The following is a 14,791-nucleotide window of genomic DNA, read 5'->3' on the forward strand; positions in this document are numbered from 1 at the left end:
GACAAAAGATCTGGTTTTGGAGCTGATGGGTAATCACAGAATGTGATATGAATGTACATACTTCATAAGTCTGATGTGTGTTATGATCATGCCTGTAATTAAGATGATTTATAAAACCGATAGTTCTGGTCCTAAAATCTGTTTGGCTGAGCTGCGTTTGAAGCCATTGTAAAATCCTCGATATACTCACACCTACGACTGCCTCACAACAAGTGAATTCTGTATTACTGAACCAGGGAATGAAAAATTATTGTGCTGTTAATGGAATAATCTTTGACTGTAATGTTGCTCGCAGGAACCATGAAGTGTACTGGGGAAGTAAGAACCCGTTTCTGTTTAAACTCAGTGGCTGATGCCTTATTCTCTTAACTAGGACATGACTGGTCGGCTAGCCAACAGCCAGAACAACTCAATCATTTATATCACAGACTTGAACTAAAGTACCTGCTATATGATTCATTTTAAATGGGTAATATAAAAGTCTAAAGAATGTCACTTGAATGCGTTGCATGCTTTAAATGTCAGAAGTAGCGTCAAACCCAGGCTGAATCCCAAACAGCTCCGTACTCCCTAAATAGAGTGCTGGCTATGGAAATTTAGAAATTCTAGCCTCTGCAGCCAAATTGTGTACCATGTATCAAGTATGAATGTGGCACATTACTATTTCTTAGCTGTATTTTGCACCATTGGTGTACAGGATCCAGCTCCTATGTAGTGCACTATGTTGGGAGCAGGGAGCCATTTTTGATTCAGCCAAGCAGGAGAAGAGGAGTACCGCTGGATTGGTGCTAAATAAGACTCATGGTGGTAATTTGGTGACCAAAAAATACTTATAAAGCGAATGTTTTTGCCTTAAACAGTGCTGTGTTATCATATGTTCATTCTTATATGATAAAAAATGAAAAGAAAATCATGAATTGACTGCAGAATGCAGTGATGGGCCACCGAATGATCTTCTCCTCTTTCAATGGTCCATGGTTGCTTGGCAACAACACCATACACTAAAGGAACTACATTTCTAGGCGAAATACGTGTCTGTGTCAGTTATTATTAATAATAAATTATTTTCTGAAAAGGTGTGTATTGCATCATAGTTTATGTTGGCCACTGTTTTATAAAAGCCATAAGCCACTTGAGACTGTGCATTACTGCGATTTTATCACGGTGAAGTGTGCTCTTAGGCACGACGCAAAGCAGAGAAATGCACCACCTCTTTTGACTTATTGCTTTAGTGTGCTGCTTACAATGACAATCTGACAGCCGTGCTTCTCTGGCCTACATGCATTTGATGTAGCAACCAATCCAGTAGAGCAATTTGCCTTGACTTTAATCATCTCTGCTGGCTTTTCTCAATAGAAATAAAAATCTCAGTTTCTTGTTTAGCACTGATCTATAATAATTGTTAACTGATATGGGGTCAGTTCTGTCCATCTACACTCACCAGCCACTTTATTATATGCTAGTAAAAGGTTGGACCCCTTTTGCCTTCAGAACTACCTTAATTCTTCAATGCAGACTTTCAACAAGGTGTTGGAAACGTTCCTCAGAGATTCTGGTTGGTTATTTGAGTTCCTGTTGCCTTTCTATCATCTGGAACCAGTCTGCCCATTCTCCTCTGACCTCTCACATCAACAAGGCATTTTCATCCACACAACTGACTGCTGACTGGATATTTCCTCTTTTTCGGAACATTCTCTGTAAACCCTAGAGATGGTTGTGTGTGAAAATCCCAGTAGATCAGCAGTTTCTGAAATACTCAGACCAGCCCGCCTGGCACCAACAACCACGCCACGTTCAAAGTCACTTAAATCCCCTTTCTTCCCCCATTCTGATGCTCGGTTTGCACTTCAGCAAGTTTTCATGACCACCTCTACATGCCTAAATGCATTGAGATGCAGCCATGTGATTGGCTGATTAGCTACTTGTGTTAACAAGCAACTGAATACAACTGCACATGTTTCTGAAAACAAAACAAGTCCTATAACATGAATACAAACAACAATGCACAACTTAAGCCACCCAATAGACTGAAAATGAAGTAAGACTATATTTGTAGGTTGTCTACATAGGGTTTTCACAGCATATGCATAAGCACTGAAAGACACATTTATGAAGCAATATTTTGGTGTATAACATTTGCTATAAAACTTTATTTGGCAACCTACGTAGATTCTTCATAACACATGCATAAGCACTGAACTACAGCAAGCCACAAAAATGCTTGAATATTCATGTAAAGCTGAAGCCAGTAAGCACAAGATGACTTGAAATGTTTAAGTGATGTGCATTTGTTCTCTTTGTAACACTGTTATGAGGCATCATTCTAATCTAAAGGAACAGTGGCCTAGTTTAGAACACGATATCCATTCTATGGATAATTTTCATGCCCTCAAATGAAACAATGATAGTGTGATAATTTTCATATTTTCATGTTCTACATATGATTTCTTTATTTATGCATATTTTTCATATTAGTATAAAGGTAAATGCTCCCTTATTTATGTAATCAACCAAATTTAGTTGATAATTGGTATCAATAAAACTGGACACACCCAGGCTTGATTACTGCCAGCCATTAGTAAGAGACTGGACAAAAACTGTATCAATAGGAAAGTTGCAAGATGAAAACCACTGCTAACCAATAGAAACACATTGGCTCATCTCACATGTGCTAAAACACTTTGATGACCTCCAAGACTTTTGGAATAATGTTCTAATGACTGAAAAGCCAAATGTTACATCTGGTGTAAAGCTAAGACAGCATTCTGCAATAAGCACATCATACCTACAGTGAATCACGGTGGTGGTAGAATGATGGAGTGGGCATGCTTTGCTGCTTCAGGGCTTTTTTTCCTGCAATAAATGAAATGATCATTTAAAAACTGTGCTTTGTATTACCTCATCTTCTGCTTGTCATATGTAACATTTTGTATGAGGATCTGAAACCATGTAGTGTACAAAATATGCAAAAATAGGGGAAACCAGGAGGAGGCAAATACTTTTTATACATTATTATTTTTTTTTTTTTTTTTTTTTTTTTTACAAATGATTATAAATGAAGTGGTATATAAAATATGTCAACAGCACCAGAGGTATGTCAGTACTAGACCATGTCCTTGTGTTTTCCCCCACCTAAATTAACCAAAGAAAGGCTTCCTTAGAGATGCATGATCTGGGTCACTCTGCACATTTTACTATGCAGATTTTTAAGAGCATAATGGATGGTAAAAGGGCAGATATTGATGATGCAGAGCTTTAAAGATTTAAAACAGCACTTCACACAGCCAAAGTGAAATACAATGTTTTTTAGATATGCTCTTTTACTTAAAAAAAAAAATTATTCCCTCACATATTGGTTTCAAGGGGATTCACCCTTTCAAATAAACTGAAAATAATGTGCTGCAGCAAGAATACAGATGTGGTGAGAGTATGTAGCATGTCTAGAACAGATTTAGAGGGTTTTAGAGGGCCTGGGGGACAAGCTGGGCACAGTATCAGAATAGGGGTGGGGAGGAGGGGGTTGTGTAAGTAATGTAGTGGGGTTGTCTTTATACTTTGCCCAAAAATGGCTTTTTGCTCTTTGTTTGGACAGTTGACAGTTCCTTTCTTTCTTTCTTTTTTTCTTTCTTTCCTAATATTTGCAAACCCATAAACATGCTGCAAATTCCGAAAACAACATGACTACACCTGAACTGCATTTCACAAATGTGCTGCAAATTCTGAAAACACATGCACGTTCAGAAATGCTACAACGCCAGTCACAGCGCAACACAGTTTCTAGACAAAAGGGAGTGGAATATCAGATGGAAAATCACTGACAGAAGCTGATGAAGTCACAGAGACTCACATTCCAGGCAGCTCATGGTTAACTCAGCTGGCTGGTTACCTGTTGGACATGTCATAGCTGTACTATGCTAGTTGTAAGTTATATCTGGCATTGCTATCTGAAATTTTACACTTACACTCTACAGCTAATTCCTGTTACAGTAAATGTTTTTGCTGCATGTTCTTCCAAAACATTTCCATTGTTGATGCATGTATTTTCTGTATTTGCAGTGTGTTTGTGAAGCATAGCGCTGGTGCTGTCATTGCAGAGTATCTGCAAACTTTCAACACTTTTTATTATTTTGCAGAGCATTCGTAAAATACAGCACGTATGTTGTCATTTCAAAGAAAGTGTTTTCTTACAGTTCATTTTGCAGTGTGTTGGGTCTTATGGGCCACAATCAGATTCTTCTTTCTGTTAAAAAACAGCTACTGTGTCATATTACTGAGAAAGACTGAAAATATGAGCTGATTTTTTTTATGAAAACCAAAACACACTAAGCAGAGCTCCATTTTGAAATGAGCTATCTAGCTAAGATATGTTAATGTTACTGTGGCAGAGGAGCTTTGTAAGAGCAGTGAGCTGCTGCCTTACAGGAGGTAGGTCATAATACAAGTGAGACAGCTGTAAGCCTTGTAGTACAGTGTCAGAAACATTTGTCATCATTTGGTAACCCTTAGTTTGGATACTTTTTCAATTCCTGGAGTCATCAAAGGTAAGACATGTTTTCATGTCCACTGTGGCAGTATGCTTTAGCCTAGGATAGGTATTTTTAGGTTTGCTGTGTTGTGAAATTGTTTTTATGAAGGGTTTAGTATGACTGATTGATTGTTCCCATCCCGTCTTAAAATTATAGATAGCATATATTTTAGAGTATTTTGTTTTTTCATAATTAAGAACCTTCCTTACAGAGCTAAGATTGTACAGCACAGGCACAAATCCCGGAAGTCCTGCAAGTAATCCTCATAATTTTGAGAGAGCTTCTGCTGGCAATGGGGCAGGACATTAGTTAATGGTGTTATCTGCATAAAAGTGCATATCATCAACTATAACTTTTTAAAAGGATATTGTAAACTACAGAGGCCCCAAAATGGAACCATGTGGCACCCCAACTCTAACAATAACCATCTCAGAACAGAAAACCATCAGAAAATGCTAAGATCTGTTCTTAACTCTTAAAATCCCAGGCTTCTTGCATGTTAAGGTTTATAATTCAGTAACTACAGTGACTTCATTGTAGACTGGTTGAGCTATTCTTAGGTTATAGAAGTGTGTAATAAAACTTTGGGCCCTGGCTGTTTAAGGGTTTCATTAATTCCTAAACCAACCTAAAACAGCCCAAAGCCATTATCCCTCCTCCGCCAAATGTTACTATTTGTACTAGGCATTACAGTAGGTAGCGTTCTCCTAGTGTGTGCCAAACCCACATTTGTTCGCCAGACTGCTAGACTGTGAAGTGTGATTCATCATTACAGAGAATGTGTTTCCATTGCTCCAAAGTCCAGTGGTGACATCCTTTACACCATTCCATCCAACACTTAGCATTGCATATAGTGATCTTAGGCACTGCCAACTGCAGTACAGCTGCTCTGCCAATAAGTCCCATTTCATGAAGTTTCCGACACACAGTTCTTTTGCTGATGTTACTTCCAGAGGCAATCCAGAGGTGATTCAGCACTCTGTGAGTTTGCATATACCACTTTGTGGCTGTTGTTGCTCGTAGATGCTTCCATTTCACAATAATAGCACTTACAGTTGACTTGAGCAGATCTAGCTGGGTAGGAATGACATGTGTCATTCAGGTGGCATCCTATGATAGTGCCAAGTTTAAAATCACTGAGCTCTTCAGTATGACCCATTCTACTACTAGTGTCTATCTATGGAGACTGCAAGGCTATGTGCTTGATTTTATGTACCTGTTAGCAGTGGGTGTGGCTGAAACACGTAAACTCACTAATTAGGAGTGATGTCCATTTAGTTTTGGCTATATAGTTTACATATCCTGCATTTTAAAAATGTAGATTCATGTATATTGATTTAGCCATGGCTTTATTGACTGTATTGGTTTTGTCATGAATTTATTCATATTATATTTGTGTATTGATTATTTGTTCACAGTCCTTATCGCCTGCACACCAGCCAAATTTGATTGTAAATCCATGAAACTTGACAGGTGGTTTTTCTGTTCTCAGGTGTAGGAGATGCAAGAGGCTTCTTTTAAAAGTTTTATAATGTTTTGTAAAGCGCTGGCCTTGGTCAATGAAGGTGAAGAAAATACATGAATCGATTCTTAAGGGAAGAATGCAGATAATCCAATGAGACCAAAACATTGCATTGCTTTCAGTGCTGCTGAGAGCTCTTCTCACTCCCACAGGCCACTTAATTGCTTCCTAAGTGACATGCACTGCTATCTTCATCTTCCATTTTCCATTGACATTTTTTCGGAAGAGTGAGGTGAAAGAATGTGTGTGTGTTTGTGAGATTTATATTGTTAGTGATGCTATGCCCTCGCATTTGACTATTAAGCCTGGATTTAACTTGATTATTGTTTAGACTTGTTCAGATGCAGCGTTTATTGTGTAAAGGCCCTAACGAAGAGTGAGAATTAGGATCATCGCATTATGAGAGTGGAGGATTGTGTGTGTATCTGTATGTGGATGTGCATTTCCAAACATGCACTACGTGGTGAACAGAATGATGTAATTGAAGCCCAAATAGTGACTGAATGTAGAGACCAGAATAGCAGAGACTTAACCTACAATGTTAGAACCAACAAAATGCTAAATTATTTGATGTAATTCATTATGAATGTCACTAATTCCTATCACTTTTAATGCATTTTCCTAGTTTAACACTTTGAATCTGTAGTATTGCAGGCCAAACCCTAGCTGCTCACGTATTTAGCTCAGTACAGTGTGTAAAACATTTAATGAATAAATTGATCTTTTAGCATCTTTAAAATGTTTTTGTTTGTTCCAACTTATCAAACCAGGAATCAGAAAAAGTAAACATCTTGATTCATATTGTGCGTTGAGAAAATGTCCTGAAACATCATTATATAGTATTTTTGCCACTCATAATTGACTGTACAAACAACTCCAATTCCAATGAAGTTGTAACGTTGTGTAAAACATAAATAAAAACAGAATACGATGATTTGCAAATCCTTTTCAAGCTATATTTAATTGAATACACTACAAAGACAAGATATTTAATGTTCAAACGGATAAACTTTATTGTTTTTTGCAAATATTCACTCATTTTGAATTTGATGCCTGCAAATGCCAATGGTCCCAACTTCATTGGAATTGGGGTTGTATGATATATATGATGTATACACTCATTGGTTCGAACATGCAGCCACTGCTGCTCTTATTGGACATCGGTGATGAAAAAGGAAAACTATAAATATGAATATATATTAAAGAATATCTATTAAGCCGAATTTTTTTAGATAATGCAGTTTTTTTGCCAATGAAATCATTAAACTCTCTGCCAAGTTCTGCTTTCTTTTCTTTAATCACTGCTCAACAACTGTTGCTATTCGCCATTGCTTCCAGTCTGTAGTTTGTTACCAGTGCTCTGTTTTTCAAATTTGAGTTGCAGCTAAAAGACACTGGGGACATACAAAGATGAGATTCCATCCCATAGGGTACATCATTTTACCTATCCAAAAAAAAAAAAAAAAAAAATGTTGTTTTATGGGAATTCGGTAGTCACAGTGGTCTTTTACTATGAAATCTGAATTTTCTGTGGGAAAATGTTAAAGCAAGCATTACTTCAGTGTGTCAGGTAAGACAGAACTTTTCCATAGACATTGTTCATGCCTACTGTTGGAATACGCTTTACTTATGATGTTTAGGTTTAGAATTTTAAGTTTGCTGTGTTGGGTTTTTTTTGCCTTTGCACATCTCAGCTGCCTTGATTTAATCTCAGTCATGTCATTTTATTGGGTTTGCCTGCTGTGCCAGTATGCTTTAGCATGCTATTAAGCTGATCAGTTTGCTGTGTTGGTTTTCCTCATCTGCGTGTATATCTCAGCTGTCTGATTTTAACACTATGTTGTCTTCATCAGCCAAACGTGTCTGTGGTGAGTGGACGCATGCTTTATAGTGCAAGGTGCTGTGCAATAGTGCAGGATACAAACTAATACTAGTTGTGGTTCATGAATGTGATGTTTGTATCATGATAGGATGAAAGAGTTGGAATAGCTAGGGTGATGACGTAATGACATTGAAGGACAAAGTGCTTTGGAAAATCTACTAAATTGGCCTACACGCTTTTTCACAAGGCTGACAATAAATGGAATTCTACCAGTGCCACTGATTCAATGTCTCAAATATTGAGCTACGCTAAATTCTGTAAAGCAAGATTAATTATGCTCTCTTTGTAATCACATATGCTGATGGGAAGTGCTTTTTCAGTATTTAAATATGCATTATGGGATCAGAAAAGCACATCATATTATGTTCAGATTGATGTTCAGGTTTTAATGTTCATGTTCATGTTCAGAAAGTAATAAATACATTCTGATTAAGCTTATTCTGTTCATATAGATTTAACAAAATATGGTGCTTTTAAAAGGAAAACATTTTTCTTTACAGTCTATTTGGGCAAACTAGACATGATATAAAACAAGGGGGTATGTGCATGTGTGTGTGCTCGTGTTTGTTCTTGAGGTGTTCCTAACATAAGTGTGGGTAAGAGCTCTTGTTCATTAGAGCACTGTGATGTGCTATGCCTCAACGGAAAACAGATGTGAGACCCTCTGCAGTACTTTCCCTCCAAAACCCTACTAACTAACCTCTGTTTCTCTCTCTCTCTCTCTCTCTCTCTCTCTCTCTCTCTACACTGTGACAACTGAAGGAGATGCAAAACACTCTATCCCTCTGCCTCAAATTCCTGTCTCCCTAGCAACCAGCTGGTAACCTCACACTGCTGAGGCCCCATGTTCACTCTAGAGGGGTAAACTCGAAGGATGTGGCAGTAAAAAGTGTGTGCTATCTTCAGCTCCACATTACTGCCCACTGCAGTCTTTTTATTGTCCGCTGTATATCACCTCTGTAGAGTGTGGTGTCATTATTTTCACATATATAGCTTTACTTCACTGCAGTCATCCAAGGTTGCTTCCAGACTGAAGAATGGATCCTAACATCAGATTTGGGCTAACACAGGACACTTCGTATCTCTGAAATATAGGGTTCATATATTATAATGAACAGCAGAATGCTTATGATGGCTGAATACTAAATAAATAATTCTGAGTGTATTCAGTAACATATTCCATTGCATTATACATATACATTTAGAACAGAGTCTTGATATGGCACAGCTCTGCTTTTCTCATTTGCTGTTCATCATTGTTAGTGGTTGACAGGTTTTCCATATAGTGCTTCTGTTTACATGTTTCTTTAAAAACATTACCAAATAAATGTTGTCCCAAACCTTTGCAAAGCCCACCGTACTAGAACATTAAAATAAATTGTCACACATCCTCCTGGCCTTGTCGTCCAAATAGACTCCATTTCCCAGAAGTCTCTGGGAGATCATGTGACCCATGAACATCCACGATCCACAATCAACACTCCAGTTCACCCAAATACTAACCTTTTGACTTTGCCTTTTTGTCTTTGTGATTTCGACGCCGGTTGCCTGATATTGTGTGTTATGTTTGTCTTTTTCATTTTGACCACTGTCTTTTCATTATGAGTACTGTCAAGCCCTTTCTCAGTAAAGCCTTATTTATACATTTTTACTGCAAGCGTCTGGCTGGTTCTCTTCTGAAAATAAAGCAGGAAGCTATGCAATTTTCTATTCTGTTATTTTAACATCATGCCATGAAACTCATGCATGGGTTCAGAATAACACTGACACTAAATGCTGTGTCATATGTGCTGTTCAGTTCAATCATCCCACACATTATCTCAGTAACACTGAAATTAATAACTGATCATCACATTGATTTATCAGTCTACTCAGGCTTTAGCAGAGCTCAGTAACACTGAGATTAATAACTGATCATCACATTGATTTATCAGTCTACTCAGGCTTTAGCAGAGCTCAGTAACACTGAGATTAATAACTGATCACATTGATTTATCAGTCTACTCAGGCTTTAGCAGAGCTCAGTAACACTGAGATTAATAACTGATCACATTGATTTATCAGTCTACTCAGGCTTTAGCAGAGCTCAGTAACACTGAGATTAATAACTGATCACATTGATTTATCAGTCTACTCAGGCTTTAGCAGAGCTCAGTAACACTGAGATTAATAACTGATCATCACATTGATTTATCAGTTTACTCAGGTTTTAGCAGAGCTCAGTAACACTGAGATTAATAACTGATCACATTGATTTATCAGTCTACTCAGGCTTTAGCAGAGCTCAGAAACACTGAGATTAATAACTGATCATCACATTGATTTATCAGTTTACTCAGGTTTTAGCAGAGCTCAGTAACACTGAGATTAATAACTGATCACATTGATTTATCAGTCTACTCAGGCTTTAGCAGAGCTCAGAAACACTGAGATTAATAAATGATCATCACATTATTTTATCAATCTACTCAGGCTTTAGTATTTTTAAAGAACCCAGTTTTTGAGTTCTTCTTTCAAGTTAGTCTAACAAGAATATTTGCTACATGCCATGCACTGATTTTAAGATTATTTAATAAACATGTATGGATTGTTATAAATTTTGAATACTCCACTTTTTAAGTATTATACTTTTAGGTTAAGTAAAGTTAGTTAGGTAAAAGATATATGATTTGAATAAGTAACACTCTCATTGCTTTGAAAGAGATTTTATTGGTTGTCTGATTGCACAACAGTAGACACAAAGTACAATGTAGCAGTTGTGGGTGTAGCATGGATAGGACACAGTATTTGAACAGCATTATTTACTAGTGTGAAGTTATTCTTTATATATAAGTAACCCATCTAGTCAAAGGTGTGACTCACACAAGAAACAGGCACTAATAGCTAAATAAGTGAGGCATATTTTAAACAAAGATGAAGCTGACTGGTAGTTACGGCTTGACACTTTGTCTTTACTGCAGCACAGCTTACAACAAGCACACAGTCTGAAGACAGCTGTACCCAAACTAAATGACCCCTGTGACCAGACATATTGTGTAGGAGAGACAGAGAGAGAGAGAGAGAGAGAGAGAGAGAAAGAAAAATCTCAGAACTCTTATTTATTCAGCTAGTGTCTTCCGAGCCAGACGGTTCAGGCTGCTACGGCTCGATACTGAGTTAGCTCCCTTCATATTGGCACACAGCCAAGAAAACAGCACTCTAAAGAAATGTGCTGCCCTGGGGGAAACTAGGGATTATGAGAAGAAAGTAGTTGTAAAGAATGAAGGAAAAACTTTTGCTTATTGTAATAACTGTATTTGTGTGTGTTAAATAAAGCCCACTTCCCTCTTAAGTGATCCTTTGTAATAAAACACAAGAGCTTCTTGACAGCTACACATCCTTTCAGACCCATAGTGTTAAATTGTCTTCTCACAGTGGACAGATGGATAGAAACACCTTCGTTTTTTTCAGATCTCAAGCAATAGACAAGCATCTGATGGTGACAGCGTTGGTGCTCTACCAGGTCTTGCACAGTTGTTAGGAGTTTCATTTGTAATCTCCTCAGAAATATCTTTTGCATTCAATGGCCATTTTAACTGGACACGTATACATGAAGGGTCTCTGGGTTTTGCACAGTGCTGCAAAATGTAGTACAAAATTAATGCTTTAAAATGTGTCTAAATCAGATTTACTGTACATGACGTGGGCCAGGTTTGTTGCTTTTGCTTCCTATGGCCATCTCAGTTTTCTTTTTCCAACAGTGTATCCAAAACAGGTGTTCTAAAGGTTAGATATGCATTTGATAAACCAGGCCATCTATGACTGTTGTCTCAAGGGCTAGAGCTAATAGCTAGATGCAACATCTGACATCACCATGCAAGAAGACTTGCATACATTGCACACACTGACTTCAGAGACTCGCTACTTCACTGTGGCTGGCCTTATGGCAGTTGTTGTATCAGCTACAGCTATTACAATTAAATAGACTAACTTAGAGACTGTTTTCTAGCTATGCTCAAGCTTTAATCTTGAGGTTCTCAGGACATCATATGCAAATCAGCTTGCTAATTTATCACAGCAATCTTATATTTCCACATCCACATGTATTTGTACATGGGAAACAACACACAATGATTTATGAGTTATTCTTAAATTACAGAAGTGAGGAACAGAGCACTGGATCTACCATAGTAGCTAGTGAGTTTAAAGGGTTTTGTTATTTCTTTAAGGTTAATTTTAATATTGAGAATGTATTTAATTTGATACAATCATATATATATATATATATATATATATATATATATATATATATATATATATATATATATATATATATGCAGTACTGTGCAGAGGTCATATCATAATCCAAAGATAACACACAGCAATACTGCAATAATATTGAACATCTCAACCAATAGCCAACTGGCATGAGATATGCAAATAGATGGGCTTTTATGCCTCATAAAACCCCATTAACCCCTGTATGAGATTCTGTAATTTTGGGCTTATGCAATAGAAGTTATTCTGAATTAGGACATCTGGTAACGAAGTCTGCAATATTTCAATTCTAACAGACCCATTAACCATTTAGAATTCAGAAATATTCAATTTGTCCTCAGGCTTGATTTCACACTTAGCCACAATGCATCTGTTAGATCTGTATCTGTATAAGGTCTGTACTTCTTGTTATGTCGGCAGAGGACTCATTCTACTCTGCAGCATCAGAGTCAGACTGTCCGGTAGACATCAATATTTGCAAATAAACCACAATTTCATCAGTTTGTGAGCTGTCTGTGATCACTGCAAGGATCATTACAAACTGTGATAATATATATATATATATATTAATCAATCCCGAATTACAATAAATTATGCCACATTAAAACCACATATATAACAAATCATATCATATTAAAGCCACAAATACAATTAATGATGCCAAATTAAAGCCGCACATAAAACATCTTGTATCATGTTAGAACTATATATACAATAATGCCCCATATACTGTGAATTATGCCATATTAAAGCCACATATACAACAAAGCACTAGATTAATCAGCAGTTACTGGTGCATTATGAATGCTGATAGCTACAGCTTTAACTTTCAGCATGTCCACTTAGTGGCATATTTGTAACTCCACAATGGAACAAACTCTGTGAGTTTGCCTTTGACCTTCAACCCCTAACTAAGCTCTTACATCCTTTGCTCTCTCTCTTTCTCTCTCGTTCATCTCCTGCTGTGTAGCTTCTCTCCTGGTATTCTGCTGGCAGGCTTGTTAAGAGACAGCTCACTCTTCTCAATTGGTTGTTGCCATGGAGACCAGCGCTGTAGCAGGGAGGGCCTGTTTCCCCCTGCAGAGGTGGACGAGGTGAAGAGTCGGAGTGAGTAGTGAGTGTGTGTGTGTGTGTGTGTGTGTGTGTGTGTGTGTGTGTCTGTGGGTGAAAGAGAGAGAGGGGTTAGAGGGAGCGAGGGAGTTGGAGGGTTAGGGAAAAGTGTGTGTGTGTGTGTGTGTGTGTGTGTGTGTGTGTGTGTGTGTGAGAGTGAGAGAGAAAGAGAGAAAGAGAGAGAGAGAGCGAGATGTTAGAGGGATAAAGGGAGCTGGAGAGTTAGGAAGAACGTGTGTGTGTGTAAGAGAGAGAGGGGGTAATGAGGCTCTGTCTGTCAGCTGAGGCTGAGGTCTGCTCTTGGGAGCACTGTCAATGATCAATGTTGCTCAGCAGTGTGTGTGAGGGTGAGCATGTGTGTGTGTGTGTGTGTGTGTGTGTGTGTTTTGTTAGTAAGCTTAGGGGTGGGCGCTCTGCAAGGCAGTGGGCTCAGGTGTGTGTCAGTGTGCCTGTGCAGTCAACCCTCCAAATGAATTTGAATGTGGAGTTTCAAAAAAAGCTCCAGTATAATCTTAAACACAGACATTTTCTGCCCATTGTTTGAACTGTTTGACTCTTTGAGCAGAGGGTGCGGCGTGTTGTGTATGCCTTTGAATGATGATATTATATTTTTTATGATTCATATTTTATAACTAAAAAGAGAAACTAGCCCCCCATGACCGTAAAAACTCATGAACCTCCACCATCATTCGTTGATTTATTTCATGCACATCACAGCAAACTATTCCAATTCCCACATTACCATGACTCAACTGTTAAACCTGTTGAGTGAATTGATATCCGGTATTAATACCACATTTATTGTACATGACATATATATGCAAAGGTGTGAACACTTCAGCTCAAAGGACATGTTTGGTCGATTTTCTAAATGAACACATCCTCTAGACCAGGCACATAAAACTGGGGACCTTCTGCTGCGGAGATTAGCGTTTACCCTCATCTAATGCTCTGAATTCAGTTCATGAAGTCCTTGCTAATTAGGTGATGAGCTAAATCAGGTGTGTCTAATGAGGTAAGTATGCAGTGTTTTGGCCCACATGGACTGGAGTCTGACACATACTCTACAACAAGCATCCTCTACAAAGTGTGCTCTCTGTGGGGATGTGTTAACTTATCTTCACATAGAAAATCAACTAAATGAGCTATTTGCATATGACTGTAGACTGTTCTGTTAACACAGCAGTTGAGCTGTGCTGGTTGAACATGTATCATGCCTGTACAAAAAGCAGTCAGCATGGTATGGTGTACATCAGCAATCTTATCTACAAAGGAACACAGTTCACTTGTTTAATCAGTTGACCTCAGTTGTTGAGCTATATGAGGTGTGCCAACGCTGGCTCTAGCCTTTTGGGGGCCATAAGCAGGATGCTTCTGGGGGTCCTTATCTTGCTAGCTGATGTCCTGTAAAATTAGAGGCTAACTAATAACTATGACTACCATAACCTGTCTAAATCACATACATTTACATTGGCTAGTTGTAGTTAGAGTATT

This window comes from Pygocentrus nattereri, chromosome 1, assembly GCF_015220715.1.
Source record: "Pygocentrus nattereri isolate fPygNat1 chromosome 1, fPygNat1.pri, whole genome shotgun sequence".
Taxonomy (NCBI): Eukaryota; Metazoa; Chordata; class Actinopteri; order Characiformes; family Serrasalmidae; genus Pygocentrus; species Pygocentrus nattereri.